This window comes from Tenebrio molitor, chromosome 2, assembly GCF_963966145.1.
Source record: "Tenebrio molitor chromosome 2, icTenMoli1.1, whole genome shotgun sequence".
NCBI classification, from domain to species: Eukaryota; Metazoa; Arthropoda; class Insecta; order Coleoptera; family Tenebrionidae; genus Tenebrio; species Tenebrio molitor.
The window spans coordinates 26665943-26683287 of record NC_091047.1 but is presented as its reverse complement, the minus strand read 5'-3'; the positions used below and the strand labels follow the sequence as shown (position 1 = coordinate 26683287).

At 34.3% G+C, this 17345-nt stretch overlaps 1 protein-coding gene across 1 annotated transcript in view; it reads right to left on the bottom strand.

The window, feature by feature from the left end:
- The window catches only part of LOC138122670 (oxytocin receptor-like), a 206748-nt gene that overhangs the window by 139717 nt on the left and 49686 nt on the right, over window positions 1-17345 (bottom strand). The gene's annotated exons all lie outside the window — the stretch shown is intronic.

Below are 17345 nucleotides of genomic sequence, written 5' to 3'. Positions count from 1 at the left end.
GAACTTCAAATAGATGACAGCATTGTACAATTGATTGATTAAAGCTGTTTGTGCCACTATAAGGGACTTACAGTTATTTAGCTCATCATTGAGATTCAAGATCACTTGTTCACAGGAGCACTGTGTTGTGTGTTTCTTGAAAAAATCGGTTAAACAGTCCCCAACAACTCCATAGAATAGATCTGCGTCGATGATGGGTGGTTTCGCCTTTGGAGGCATTTCGAAGAATCCAGCAACACCAATTTCACAATTAACTTTGCAGAGATACGAAATAAAGCACGTGCACACGCACAGCTTTGTGTTAAGATTTAGTATGTAAAAGACAACCTACGATAATTTGAATTTTATAGTTTTACAGCCTCAGAGTCACATGAAATCCCTTTAGTTGGTCGGTTTTTGAACAGCAAAAAAAAAACCGAAGGAGGCTGGCAAATTTTATTCGAGTACCTACTAAATCACCACTAAAAATTACTCTGTCACCGATAATTTCATAAAATGTTTTCACCATATCTCGCTTCCGGTGATAATCTTTTATTTCCAAAATTCTATCTATTGTCCAGACGATAAAGCAGTAATAAGAGACATTAGCAAAACACTAAACTAAATACACTACATTAGAAAACTACGATGAGAAAATGTTCTGTCTAAGGAACAACAAATAGGCTTCTACCCTCATATTCTAATAATTATTTGATTTGTAATACATATTTCTAAAATAAAATTGCTATTTGTTGTGTCTATAAATTGCAGTGGTAAGACATTGCAGCAAGTTGGTTTATTTTCAGAATATTTTCATTTCAACTTCGTTTAGCATGTCCATCCATTACAAACACGTCATTCACTGGGAACATAAATTTATAAATGTTGAGTTAGAGTTGAATTACACTGTCATTTCAAAAATAGAAATGTGATAACTGATGGATGAGAGTGCAAGTGAAATTAAAAATTAAAAATGTTATCGAACGCATTGCATCTCTATGTAGGCTCAAATTTGCTGCAGCCTATTGGAAAAAAAAATGTATTTTTATTTTTGTTTCTCAAAGTTTTGTTTAATAACACTTTGATTAGACATTAAAAACATTCCATCTCTTCTCAATTACTTTAAAATAGAGGTTCAATGGCTCCACGGGGATTTAAAGGTGCCAGAACACGAATACAAGGTGACTTTGAAAATTGTGCAGATATTTTAACCAGTGATAGAACTCCAGTGGAGTTACAGTAGGTAACGATTGAGCCAAATGTTGATGTTTTTTGAGAAAAAGGGGCTAAAACTTTGTCAAAAAAAGTTTAGGAGTCATTCAATTTATAGTAGACTTTTTTTATGTCACTTTGACAAGAAACTCAATTAAATCAAAAATGGCTTCCACCAACCTGGAGAAAATCGATATGATTTTGATCTATGGTGACGCCTGTGGACATTCAGAGCTAGCACGGCAAATCTACGGTAAAAGGTTTCCTCAAAGGGTACTTCCCAATGCAAGACCGTTGTCAACGTTGTGCAGCATCTTCGCGATTTCGGGCGTTTCGAAATGAATAAGCGCCATCTTGGACGCCAATGAGAAGATCGCATTTTAGTTGCAGAACAAGAAATTCTTCACAAAATTGAAAACCCGCCACGAACAAGCATTCGGCGTCTTGCAAATCTCCTGAAAGTTTTTCAGTTTGTAGTTTGGCTGCGAGTTCAAAACGCCACTCAGGAAATTCGTGAAAACAGAGGCAGTCTGGGTCGAGTTCAGCTTTCTTGGGCACGTCGTGTTGAAACTTGCATTGCAAACCATGGCAGGGACTTGAGCAACTTCTTTGATGTTTCATTTTGTGCTTTCACTCACAATTACAGTCTTTTTACCTTGTTGTTTAAGTCTTTGTTGTTTTGTTCTTGAATAAGTCGCAGGCAGTATTTTATCATCAGTTTACAAATTCCATGAGGAAACTTAAAAAAATTTAACGATAAAAATCCAACATAACCTCGAATGATAGAAAAATTTCACATTTTAGGTAGGTAGTACGTCAAGATTGTCTGCTAAATTTGAAATTTTTCAGCGATTCCCAAACAAACTTTCTTTAATTCTCTTGTAAACCATTAATATTTGTATAAGGCAAGTTGGATATTATTTTGATTTCTTTCAACACGTACAGTTGCGGCCGTTGAAATCTCAGACAGAAAAGATTTAAACACTGTATAAATTCCGAAATTTACTTAGCGTAAACAGGATTTTCACCAAGGATTATAAAGTCAGTGTCAGTATTTGACATATTAGGTCAGAATCGCGCGTAACTTTTGAAATGCCGCAATTATCTGATTTGCAAAAATGTGTTGGACTGAGGGACGGTGTGAGTATAAGAGCCATTGCGAGAGAAATTAATGTGGATAATGTTTGAGTGACATTTTGAGAAACGTCACTTTCAATACCATTTACAAAGCTAAAAGTTTGGCGTTGTCAAAGTGTCGGTGGACAAATAAAACTGGGATACTTAAAATTTAATCTGTGTAAATCAGACCATTGAATCGTCAATATATTTGTCAGTGTCTATATAATATGTCATACCAAAGTTAACCTATTTGTGACAAAGCCGTAATTAAACGATGCAAATTTGTAAATTTTGACTTATGTGATTGTCATTTTTGTCCCAGTTTATTTGTCCATCGACTGTACATAGTAACTGTGCAGATGCACAATTTTAACAAATCAAGACTGTGTAGCGTGAATGTTGCAAAAATTTTACACCTCAAAAATTGTTATTGCTGAACACTTTTGAGAGGCATATTGTTGTGTAGTATTTTGTAAACAGTTCTTGCAGAAGGTGTGTGTCTCATTGTCATAAAAATTCTTGATGTATTTGTGGCGAGATAATTAAATTAAATACGTCTCTATCAGACGACTTCAACTTTAAGAATTTGTAGAAAACTACCGATGACAATTACAACTGTCAGTGTATAAAACAACAAGGATTTAATTTAATGTTGAGCTCAATCAAGGAATTCCTTAGATGGAAAATTTTTAAAATTTTCGCTGAACAATTTTTACTTTTTAACTTTGCATTTGCACAAAGACGAATTCGGTCAACATTTACTAGTCTACTAGACATGTTTATTTTATTTAACTTTTATGGCCCAATGTCCATCTTTATGACAAAACCTTGGCCGGATATTTACATATCAGAGGCGAGCAACATGAATTTTAATATCTGAAAATGTAAGCGCTTTAATGATAAACTTACAGTCCAAAACACATTATGGACTATTGAATGAAATGTGCCTAAAATGTGGACCGACTCGAAAAAATTTTACTCACATTGAAATCAGAGATAACGAACGTAAACAAGATAATTAATGAATTCATTGCACAGACCTTCGTCGGCAAAACGAGAAATAATTTATTTATAACCTATTTGTGACACGGTAATCTTCCACAATTACATAATTTGTTTGCATTTTTTCCACGGTGTGTAATTATTAAGTGTTGTTCAAATGAAAATTTAGAACGTAGGGATCAAGAACAAATAAATCTCGTAGAAGAAATGTTCAATGAAAATTTAGAATGTGGGGATCAAAAGCGAATAAATCTCGGAAAGAGAATACTCGGTTTTGTATATGCGCAATATAATAATAAATTTTAATAAAGGGGTAGAAAGTGAAATTTCCGGACGGCCAGATTTAAATGATTTATGCTTGTTCACTTAATGTGAAGGAAAACTTCCAGATCTGGCGTCTAATTTGCGGTCAAGAATATGTATGCAGACCCAAAGACCGCAAAATTGAGCAACCCGAAACTGCCATATTCACGTGAATCAGAAGTGATTACTCGGGGTGGTTACCGAACTAAATAACACAACAACATAATAGCATTTCAACTAAGTACAAAATATCACCGAGGATCAGGTGTTTTAATTTTTAGCGGTCAGCATTTACATAAAAAGTTTTTTAGGCATCCTTAATGAAAAAGGTAATTTTACGTACTCCCATGCGGACAAGAAGTAACTCTTTTTCGTACGCACTTTTCGGGGCATGCTTTTTAGTGCATGCTTTTCAGGGCATGGACCGTGATGCCATCTGTTAGTCTGTTTAGTAAGTTAACAATGAAACCGACAAAACCGAATAAACCGACTGAAAAGAAACAAATATTTGACAGTTAAATTTACCTAACCAAATTGTTTTAGAGTTGTATCGTTTACTTCTGGTAGTGGTTATTTGGCGAAAAAGTAAGAATATGAATGTTGACCGAGTCGATAGCGATAGTGAAAGTGGCGAAGCGATGACTAATACGCCGCCGGACATTGCAGACGAAGCAAACGCTGCAAGACAAGACTCGCTTCCGAAAAAATCTGAGGATCTGTATAACATTGAAAATGTCGACAATAAAGTCGAAAATTGATACTTCTTTGTTTTTTGTGAAAACAAAGCAAGTAAGACATTTTCACTGTATTTAATTATTTTCTTCTTGTTGCACCATTGTAGTTAAAATGTATTAATATAATGAATTTGTAATTTTTCCAAGGATGTCTTTTGTTTTGTAATTCGTGCGGTTGCTTAAAAAATTTAATGTGCACTTCGGCCAAAAAGTGCCTTTTGTCCTCGCCTGTTTTTAAGTCTCGGCTCTGCCTCGACTAGAAAACCCAAACTCGGACAAAAAAGATGCACTTTTTGCCCTTGATACACAAATAACTATTAACGGCTTAGGACAGCATAATAGTATATTATACACCAAGTAGAGAAGTTCATAATTATAGCCAGAGCGCTAAGATTAGATCCCGAGGCGCGCCGAGTGATGTAAGGCGTGAAGGCTATAAGGAACTTCTCTACCGTGGTGTATGTTCAATTTTTTTCACTACGTTAAAACCCTTTCTGATAATGATTAATAAAATTATTTTATCTTCGAGCGGTCGAAAATCTCACCTTTGTGTATCTCCATACAGACAGTTAAAGTGTAATTTTTTTTCTGAGCAGAGTAGAAGTACTTCAAGTCCTAGGAGTAGAAGTGTCCCAGAGAGGGCTCGACCGAGTCAAATGTAAGGTCATTTGAAGCATTTGCCACATTACAATTATCAATTACACGAAATAATTAATAATTAAATTACGTATCTCCCATTAAAATAAGGCCTCTAAAAAGCGAAACAACGAAACTATTACCAAATATTTGTCCGGCTCCACTGTCGTATTTTACGAGTCGTTTGTTTTGGGCGTGTCCATGCTGTCAGATGTGATGTCAAAATCGTTCGGTGTTAAAAAGTAAACATTTGTAAATGTAAATTGTAATCATTTGCTAGTTACGTTTTGATAATTTTTGTTATATTTAGCGAATATCTGAAGTGTCAGGTGCCAGTGAAAACGAAATGCATTGCACGGGGCACGGCTCAAAGAATTGATGGCAATTGATCGCGGTAAACTCTATGGAGATCTAATCGCACTAGTCTCCGGCGAAAAGTGTATGATTTCTACAGTGTGGAATAAAATGATTTACATCTAGTTACCTTTGGAATTTTTGCACAAGTAAATCTTCCTGTACCGCTCTACTTTTTTTTCGAAGTGCCGAACTATTAGTTCTGTCAATAAATGTCATCAATCGAATTGACAATTGTTACAATTTACTAAATTGGGCCACTTTCAACACTAGCTGTGACTTGCTTTTGTTAGCTCCTTTTTAATTTCAATCTCAATTTTGCATTCATATCATCCCTTCGCATTTGGAATTTGGATATATATTTTGAAGTTAGGCTTTCTTTTTTTTTGTAGAGCGGCATTTCGTGTTTTTACAAGGGTAATGCAAAGGTAACTAGATGTAAATCATTTTATTCCACACTGTACATAATGCTCTGATTCTGATGAAAAGTATCTAATCTGGCTACGTTGGTAAAATTTACGAGTTCCCTAGAGGAAGAATTATAAATTATTATTATTGTAGGTTAGGTGTGACAGGGCTTGTCGATGCGATGAAATCACTAATTTGACAATGCAAGATATCGAAGATTTGGGCCCTGCTACAATACAGGGTGTTATTGAAAGCTGTATAGATATTTTAACCACGAGCTACTGGCTTCATGTAGAACTCGGAAAAAATATCTTAAAAATTCTATGTGAAAAAATAAAATGATATTTATTTTTTGAGCTCAATTTTTTTTTAATTGCTTTTAGTTTTCTACGTTGTCCTACAACCTCGTAGGTAAAATTTCGGCACATTTTAAAAATCCACCCTGTATATCATGTTTTATAAAATGCGAAGGAAATATGCTGTACAACTTTTAATAATAACACCCTGTATCTTAGGAAAAATGTTGAGGATACTAATAAATACAAATCGCGATCATCCACCATTTTAAGTAAGTTTTACCTGGAAATTTGCTGAAAGTACATGGGATAATTTAAGTAGTATTGTAGACTAATATTACGAGTATGTATTACCTACTAATATTATGAAAAAATAATATTACAAGGGAAGTAGGAATTACTGTTGCCTTAAAATTTGAAAATTGTAATATTAATGCAACTGCAGGAAAAAACTTAACGAGTTCATGTTCGATTTTTTTTTGTGATCCGCTTGAAGATAAAATAGTATAATATCATTCAGGGTAGAAAGTCTTTTTGTGGCAAGCCCATAGATTGAAGAGCGAGCCGCAGTCTTTATGATATGATATACTATTCTGAAACTTGAGCAAGGCACAAGATATTATTTTTTATTTTTTAAGGTTTATCATATTATAAAATCTCCGAATAAAATAAATTCCAAGAGAAAATTATCGTCAATATTAATTACCCTGTTGGCAAAAAATATTTTTCTTTTGCTTGGATGATCTTAAATATTGTACATAATAAATGAATTTTTGATGATATAATGACGTTTCCGATTGTAACGTTTCACCGTTAGGAGTTTTCTCATTTTTTTCTTGAACGATACTGTTGCAAACAAAAAAATAAAAAGAAAACAAAAACACATCGATCCTACGTTGTGTTGAGTTTAATAAGTGCTGTTTAATTCACGTCCTAGGAAAGAAAAGGTTGGAAGAGTTATTTAAATGATACAATGAATATTGTTTAACAAGAAAACATTTTTTGCTGGATTTTTTTTTGTATGAGTGAATAAGAGGATTTAACGAATGATTTTGGTTACGAATAACGAATAACCAGTGTGTGCCAAATGTAATAGAAATTTTTTAAATTCCATATTCCCTGTTTGTACTATGGTGGACAATAAATTTATGCCGGCCTGTCATTGGCTTGACATCAAAATGTGAAGCTGGCATTATGTTCAACTAACCCCATTTTCGATTTTTGTCATTTTTGTCATCGTGACAGCGATAATCAAAATTAAAATTGGGAAAAGAAGCGTGCACCAGAGTGAAATGCATACTACAAATCAGTTATGGTAGTGTGTCATGATCTGTAAGTTACGAAAAGGGCGAAGAAAACGCCAAACAGCTTGAAAACCTTCAGTTTGACAAACTGACACATCAGTCATAATGACAATAAATGGTCGCTTGCACTGACTTTTTTGAAATGTCAGAAATTTGCCGGCCTAAATTTATTGTCCGCCATAGTACATACAAATTACTTATTACATATTACTTTATTGTAGTGCCTGCAATTTATGTTATTTAGCAATAATACATAAATTGTACCGGGTGATCAAGAAGGACTAAATAAACTAGGCAAAAATGAATAGGGAATTTTACAATTTTTCTTGGGAAGCAAAATACTCGTAATTGCCCCAATCCTCCCACGTACTCTTAACACCAGATAAATTAAAAATGTTATAAGTACTAGAAACGATACATTTAATGTGTATAAATATATATTTCTAACACATTTCATTACAAATTTTAAACTGGTTTATAAAAAATTCAAAAAAGGCAAAATTGCCTATTCATTTTTGCCTAGTTTATTATCATTTTTACTTACCGCATCTCGTACCCTCCTTTCTTTGAATAGTCAACCCTTTTGCCACCAATAAACTTGGCTAAAATAGAATTATAGCGTTCGGCAGAATTATTATTGACATTTTTAAGCAGGCTCGTTGCGTGAAATTTGAGCCTGTATCCCGCTGAACAAATATCATCCAACAGACCACACTTGGTCATACTAGAGATCATACTCGTTTCTGCAGTGGTTGGTGCGTCTTTTTGCTTATTACAAAAGTAATCTGAGCAGTTGCGATGCTCTCCAAAAACATGTCTGGGGCTATTTGCAACGTCCTTCTTCAGTTCCGCTATCTTCACGCTTTCCGGTACATCTATCTCAATGTAATGCATTACTGCACAACTGATCGCAACTCTCAAACGCAAAATATTAAGCTTTTAAGCATTTTCTGGAAGCAGCAGGTACCAGTTTCCCCTTGGAGCTAAATCTTTTATTTGAGAGGTCTCGTAACTTTGTGCAATAGTTCCGAAGAAGATGATTCTTGCATTCTATTTTTTCAATTGTCACTTTGCCATAAGGTCTGCACTCCAGAAGTTTTTTATGCACACTGCTGTCGCCGTCAGCAATTAAAAACTTATATCGAAGTCCATGTAATTGCATGCTTAACTTGAATCCTTCAACGATTAAATTACTTTCCATACTGGTGGAAGTGCCATTCCAATTTTTGAAACAGGCGTGAACCTTTTCAGGGCCATATCTGGCGCATACTACGCAGTATTTATTTTTTACTCCCAAGAAAAGTATTTTTTTTGTGTGGTAACCTATTATGCAAGCAACACCGGAATGTGCATCGTAATTGGTTTTATACGACCTTTTACACCACGCTCCGTCCGTTACAACCATTATTTCTGGAATACCGTCTTGTCCGATATGCCCGTTTTCAATGGCATGAGCAACTTCATCTTTACCGGCTTGAAGCATAGTTTCCAACGCGGACTTTTCGAATTGTTCAAAATATTCGTTTTCCAAATTTTTATAACGCTGGAGACCAATGGGAGGAATATTGAGATTGCTGAGAAATTCCCTAAACTGAGTAGCTCCAATACCGATTCCAATACCTGCAGCAACCGTGGCACCATTGATATTTATACTTTTCAGTTTAGGGTCCTCAGTATGAACAGCATGAGTCACATTACACATAAGACAATGAAGTTCCAAGGAAGAAATTAACCCTGACTTAATTTCCTTTTGGATTATAACACTGTCTCCCGTACAGGAAAATAGACCGTGATGTGGAAAACTCAAAATTTGCTGAACAAAAAATTGTATGTCAACGATCCTCCTGCCTTCAATTTTATCGATATTTGTACTACAAATTCTGCAATTAGGACCTATCTAGTATCTAGTGTCTGATTATTGAATTTACCTCGACAACTTTTCTTGATTTTCTAATGGTGTATCGTCTAAAACATCTTCAGAAGTGTTTTTGACGATAGAATTTTCCACAGTATGTAATACCTCCGTTGAAACAGTTTCAAAATTGTTATCTACGCACGTAATCACAGTTGGGGTCTTATTTTTAAATTTAAGTGGTCTAGAATAAATTGAAAATTGCACCAAAATATAGCTACTTTGCCTACATTAGATTTTTATAATCGATGTTAGTACCTAATGTACAGATCATTGTTAATTAGATTACTAAATTACTTACTTCTTGGCATTTCTTTTTGAAATTAAATGGCGACTTTTTCGGTGCCTACACAATCTACGTGATTTGCTACCCATAATTATTTGTCACTAGTAAACCTTTGCGTAATATATACGAGCGGCGACTGAACACTGACTATCGGGAGACTGAGAATGAGGGTTGAACTTTTTCATAAAAAAAATTTTAAAAGACAAAACCGCCTCAATTTCTTGGAAAGTGAAGAAGATACAGTACAGGGACCGGGCCACTAGAAACAGATGTGTGTGAAAGCGCGACAGCGACAGAGAGATGCAGCTAGTATATGCATTGAATCGCTTCCTCCAAACCCAGAAACATTATGTCATTCGAAAAGGTTTTTTTCATTGATTTCTGAATACAATCAATTTTTTTTTGCATTATCCTTTTCTCAAAGCACACGTGGATGTGTAGATGAAATTATATTTTTTTTTAAACTCTTGCATAATTAAATAATACCAATGGAAAAAGCCCGTTTTAAATTAATTATAATTCGGAATATGACACTAAAATTTTTATTTCAAAGTTGTCTACACATAATACAATATCAAGACAACATATTTATGAAATTTCAAATGTGTAATGTTTATTTTATCGGCCTTAAAACATTACCAAACTTTGCATAAAACTAGCGTTTCAGCTGAGCGTATTCTTCCCCTTAAGCTGGCAATACAATTAAGAACATTTTTTTATTCGGCTATTATTCGGATATCTGACGTAGCATTAATAACGACAAAATGGTAGGTTATGAGAGTAAAAATTAACGGCAAAAAGAAATCAAAGTCGGAATTCGGCCTAATAATCTAAAAATTAACTAAAGGAAATTCTCGAAGTGCTCCCTATTTTGCTCTAAACATAAATTAACTCTTGTCTCGAACGATTCACCAGCATGTTTAATTTAATTTGAAATGTCAAATTTTACTTGTCACTGATGCGGTTGTCAGTGTGAGGCCGTCAACAACCGGAAGTAACTCCAGTTGTACCATTTAAAAATAAAATTCAGCATTACCAACTTAAACAGTCCTTCTTGATCACGGGGTGATATACATATTATAGTTGTTTTCTAGGTTAACAACAGCATATCGTTGACGTTTCTTTGACATTTCACCCAAAATTCTGCTTACCAGTGGCTCGCGTTTGGCAATAAAGCTGGTTAATTAATTACCCATTCCTACGAACGTAAAATGTTGCTATTGTTTATTTTATAAATTATTATTATTATTATTATTATTATTATTAAATTAAGTTAAATTGCGGAGGCAAACCTTTTACGCATTTTTTTTTGTTTAAGCAATTAAAAAGTAAAATTTAATTAATCGGTATTGTCGGATGAACTAAAGCGGAGGCTGGTATACTCGTATTCAAATTTTAGTCATGATTCCCCTTGTGTTGATCATAACGTTTTTTAAACTTTCTAACATTTTCTTCATTAACAATCAAACTTGGAAGAGCGTTCCAATTTCCAAAAGCACGGTTTGTTAAGAAATGTTGCCTGGTAGTTGTTTTAAATGATTCTTTGGCAACTTTAAATTCATGCCCACGTAATCGTCTTCCTTCACTAAATAAACAAAAGTTTTCCACTTCTTCAGGAAAAAGATTATGCGTTAATCGAAACATTTGAATCAAATCAGCTCTATCGAATCTGTCTTCAAGTTGCGGAATTTTTAATATTTGTAAACGTTCTTCATATGGCAGGTGTGACAAATCGGGCGACCATCTATTTACTGCATGTTGCACTCTTTCTAATAAAAGTTGGTCTTTCTTGTAAAGGGGACGCCAGACTGATATGGCAAAGTCCATTTGAGGTCGTATATAGGTGCTATATAAATTACTCACTAAACTGTGTGAAGGGGAAGGAAAAATTTTCTTCAAAAGGTATAGGGTGCCAACAGCTTTCCTAGCGGCTTTATTTGTTTGCTCTGTCCAAGAAATATCCTGCGTTACCGTCACCCCAAGATCAACTTGTGATGTTACAATTGGAAAATCAGTGTTGTCTATTTTATATGTGATCTTTGGATTTTTTTTGCCAAAGTGCATCACTGTACATTTGTTTGTATTAAGTGGAAGTTTCCAGGTTATGTACCACTCGTGAAGTATATTCACTTTGTGCTGTAGGTCACACTCTTTGTGTGTTGGACAACCAAATAATTTAAGATCATCAGCATATGCTGAATAACCAGTTTGCTGTGACAGTAACAAATCAGACGTATAAGCAAGGAATAATATTGGACCTAAAACTGAGCCTTGGGGAACGTCGCTGGCAACACTCTTTTCTAAAGAAAAATGACTACCAACACGAACCACAAATGTTCTCGCCGACAAAAACGCTTTTATCCATTCAATGCATCTACCCCTCACACCAAGAGCTTGCAATTTGTGCAGCAACAGGATGTGGGAAACTTTGTCAAACGCCTTGCTAAAGTCTAAGTATACGACATCAAGAGAGCCTTTTTGATCCAAGATCTTAGTCCAACTATTAAGTGAAGATACAAGATTAGTGATAACGGATCGATTAGGCAGGAATCCGTGCTGGTAAGTTGGAATATGACTGTTATCATGAAAATGCTGAAGCAAATAATGAGTTATTATTCTTTCCAGTAACTTACAAACAAGGCAAGTCAAGCTAATGGGTCGATAGTTGCTGACATCGAGTTTGTCACCTTTTTTGAAAATTGGAGTAACTATAGCTTGTCGCCACAGTTTGGGAAGTCTACCAGTGAGAAATGACGTTTGCAGTATTTTTGTTAATGGTTCCAAAATTTGGTCGCAGTTTGTTTTTAAAACTTTAGAAATTAATTTATCCGGACCAGGAGCAACATTTTCAGACAAGTTGTTAATTTGTTCTCTAACCATCTCTTTAGTTATACTTATGGCAGTTAATAAATTATTATATTTGAAACTACTGATATTAGGTAGCGATACAGTTGAGTCTGATGAGTAAACAGTTTCGAATGATAGGTATAGCTACTTTTGAGGAGGTATGTTTTCGAACATACGAGTAGAATGACTGAGGTTTTTTAAGTAGTTTAGCCTCGTATTTACTTCTTGCATTTCTTATTTCAAAGCTCAAATTGTTTGAAAATTTTCGGTGGATATTATAATCGTTGTTATTCTTACTTTGCTTAAATTTATTCCAGAGTTTTTTATTTAAATTTACTTTGTTAAGCAGCTCGTTTGTAATCCAAGGTTTCATAAATAAACGTTTACTTACTACTGTTTTTGTGTTTTTGGTGGTTAAACTGTTAATCGTATTTAGAAAAAAATTCCATTGTTCCTCGACGTCAGCAGAATTGTATAAGATGCTCCAATCCGTTAGATCCAGACATTTAGAAAGCGATGCATAGTCAGTAAATTTATAAACAAAAGACTCAATATTACATTTAGAGTAAAGAATAACCTGCAAATCTATTTCAATTGTGCAATGATCAGATAAACCGATGGGATCAGAGGTGCTAAGATTAGAAATAAGATTACAATCTGATATTAAGACAAGATCTAAGAGAGAGGATTTTTGGTTATGTCTAAATCGTGTAAAGTCTGAAACAGACATTATCAGATAATAATAATAAAATGCACAATTATAATTTGAACGTCTAAAATTCATGAGCTATGAGTTATTGTAAAATACCGTTTGAGACCACAAATTGTGTACGCCAATGGCTTAAAAGCTTATTTGCATACAATTGCGCTAAGACATGACCGATAATAATTTGCAACGCCTGATCTGATTTGTTTTCTTTTTGTTTACCTACTACATGGTAGCGGTATTGAATTTTACTCTAAAAATAATTGAATTTTACTCTAAAAATAAAAGGTTAGGTTAAATTTTAACTTCTACCACATTAAGCTTTTTTTTTCTTTTCACTGCACTATATTAAATTTAAATTTTTCTAAAGATGTGTGTCAACTATACAAAAATTAAGCTGTCGTTCAGATATGCCAATACTTCAATTACTACATAGGATTACAGGGATATTTATTTTTTAACCAACGTAAATCAACAGGTGGTAGATTCTTGATACGAGAATGGGCTATAGTACATTTAATGCTGAAGCAACGTTGTAACAAGCCAACCAAAAATATTAAATAAGTACGCAATCGAGTATAAATTTTAATATACAGGTGTCCCAGAACTCGCGGATCAAATTGAAACTGTATATTCCTTGATGGTAATGAAGGTAAAAAACGTTTAGAAAAATATTCAGGGTGCAACAGCTTATGAATTAATCAAATTGACCAATAGAGCTCGATCTAATTTTCCCTTTATGAGAAAATTGAGTACCTTCCCTCAATTGCCAAGCAACGTATAATTCGATGAATCATAAAATTATTTTCAATATTTATCTGGTCGACTTGTCGGAGCAGACGTCAAAAGTGACAGCTACTTTTGAAATAACCAAAAATGGGATAATTTCGCCAAAGGCAGGTTAACAAATGTATAGAATCTAAATCAGGGAACGCAAGAAGTTTCTTCTTCCGGCAATGAATGAAATATGGTTTGTTATGAGTGAAGATTTCCAGAGCAATTGTAACCTTGAGGGGTATGGGAAATTGACGGGAGGTATATGATGAATTGAACCTTTGCTGATGGAAAGTAAAATGGCGACGTAGCGTCAAGTGAGTAATATTACTACCTTAAAAATCTTAGTAAAAAGTGAAATATGCAGGGCCTGTGAAGTGAATCGGAATCAAAAGAAATGCATCCTCATTCCTGTGCATAACACTCTGCATCTGCAACGTATTAGCGCAGTTACACGAGCGGGACTCGTCATCGTCGAAATGGACGAAAATACTTTTAGGAACATTCTTGACATTGTAAAAAAGCTGGAGTTACACGTAGGTTTTGAACAACAGATCAAGCATAGTGGCAGTTCTGAAAGAAAGAAGACAAAACTGGATTGATCTAACCTATTTATTTTAGCATCATTATTAGTAAAAATTTAAGATCAAATTTTATAACTTAAACGATGTAAAATGCAACAAATGAAATAAAAAACATGCAAAATAAAAAGAATAATGTATAACAAGTGTTCAAAAGTACAACCTTTCATTTGAAGGAATAGCCGAGCTCGTTTTATTAATTTCGTCATTTAGTTCTAAAATATTGATAGGTTCGCGGTAAATATAGTTCTTCAAATATACTACTTCTACCGTCGTCATCAAAGGACTGAAGAACAGCATCTGGCGTTCTAACTTCTCGCGGGGGACCAGCAACTTCTTGTCAGGTAGGCACCAAGCACCCAGTGCCTCGAGCACGATCCACCAACCGTAGAAATACGTTATAATTTGGATGTGGCAAACGTCATGGAAAACGTATTGCATATTCCCTTGCATTTCGGCATACTCTGCAGCTGTATTCATGATTTCAATATGAAGTTTGACAATTTCGAATCAAATTATAACTTGACGTTGTCAAACTCTTCACAGTTGCCCAAACATTTACTTGAAATTCCATACCATTCATACTAGAATTATGTTGCTAGGCAATTCAAACTGTTGGTTAAATTTACGTGAAATTCAAATTAACAGCGTCCTTCTGATTGGTCAACTTTAATTATTCATTACAAAGAATCGATTATACCCTGTCCTTTTTTTTAAACGCAATTGCTTTCAGTTATCACCAAGGAAAACGCACTGTAAGTTTGATCCGCGAGTTCTGGGACACCTGTATCTACACCTATAAATGTTGGAGATGAACCTAGCGAGACGGAACAATGTTTACGTTAGCCAAGACAGCATGACAGTTGCAATTTTAAAATGTTAATAGATTATGAAAATTATTTTGATTCATGTACATTACTTACCATGTGAAATAGAATATTTGATGTAGATATGCCATATGTTCATTTACATGCTTTTCGACAAGTTAAGTAGACATTACCATAATTATTTCAAATAATTCGCATTAAAAAACAGCCCATTGTTAACCATAAAATAATAATGTTTGTAGACATTTACATAAATTAATGATTTATAAGATCTTATCTTGCTAGAATGTTAAAAATGTGTAAGCGTGCAATTTCCTTCTACGTTATTTTCTGACAGTACTCCATTTTTTTACTGTCGACTGAAAGCGGCACATTACAGAAGTAGCAAAATCCTTTCACCTTCAGTGTGATGTGTGATTTTTTTTCTCCACTAATTTGATTTCATTAGGAGTTAAGCTCTTGTCTTGGGTATAGGGCCCAATGCTTATGTTTGCAAACTCTTTTCTAATAATTGAAACTTTCTCCCTCACATACGCGACTCAAAAGTCTGAATTTCGTATCATCCGTCCTTGACCTTCTCTGAGCCGGTGTTATGTTCAAATGAATCAATATGTTGTTTATTTTTTGCTTATAACTTCTTTGATTGTTTGTGTTTTCTCTATTATAACAGTTTATTATCCCGTACACAGTACGTACTTCAAATAAAGTTCTCCTTTAGAAGATGATTAACCACATCTTGTTTAAGAATCATTTCGACTATGTAAGCACGATTCCTAACATGAGCTTTTCCTTACACGTTAAATGTTCAGATTAGTTGATTATTATTAAATTCCCTTATGAACTGCATTTTATGTTATTCGTGTGATTTAGTTCGATTACACCGATTTCTGTTAAAAATATTCTTTTCTTATGTTTTCTGACATTTCGCCGTGTGAAATGGTAGGTAATTACGTAGTTGCAAGGACCTAAACATCTACCTTCATACAGCCAATGTTCTTGTGATAACATTCGCAGCTGAGATTCGACAAGAATGATATCATTTGGTTACGAAAATCGTTCTACATAAGAAAGTTTGCAAAAAATCTGGAAATTTCCGTTGCACTTCTTAGGTACATATAGGAAAAATTTAATCTTCTTTTGAATTATTCATACCGGCCTTTGCTTACGAATGCCTACAATAACGCAACATTTGCAACGTGAAATTCCGAAGACATTGGAATTGGTAATTATTGTCTACGCGTGTACGTTTTCAACGTCTTCAGCAATGCCACTGCTTTTTCCATTGTTTACAAACACAAAACCTTAGGCATATTTGACACGTGTTAAAGGAGACGGACCTGTCACATGATCAGCGTAGACGCTTTCGTGAATAGCAGAATTTATTCGTCGGGACAACAGGGGGTTTTAGTTAATTTTGAATGGACTTTACAATTTATTGAATTGAATTAAAAAACCATCCTTTTGCAATAAATCACATTTTGATGTAAGGATACTGCCTGTAGAACGGCACATCGTATTTTTGCAAGGGTACTGCAAAGGTAACTTAATGAAGATAATTTTGTTCCACACTGTATATCATTGTGATTGTGTGCTCCGCAGTTTTGTATATTTATTGGTTAACATGCAAATTGGAATGAGCATATATAAACAGTATTCACGTGTCAAAGGTCCGCCACCTGTTGACTCGTGTTGGTTACATAACAATAAATATCCTTGCAAGGTTATATCGTAACTGAAAACAATACTTTTTAATTTTGTTAAATTGACCCAGGTGTTCTAAAATGAAATAAAAATTCGACCCAACTTTTAAACTTCCCCTGAATCACACCGTCGCCAATTAATGTAAACTGTGGTGCTGATGGATCATTGATACAAGAACAGCTTATATCAAATATTATTATGATATCTTTCCCCATCTTCAGTTTTTAATTAGTTACAGCTGCGTTAAATTAACTATTAACTTCCACTTTGGTTTCATTTATTTTTGCATCTGACAGGCACTTTCCCGTAGTATCGGGTGTTTTTTTTTTTTAAATTTTACCTCGTAGTAGGCGTTGAACGGTCG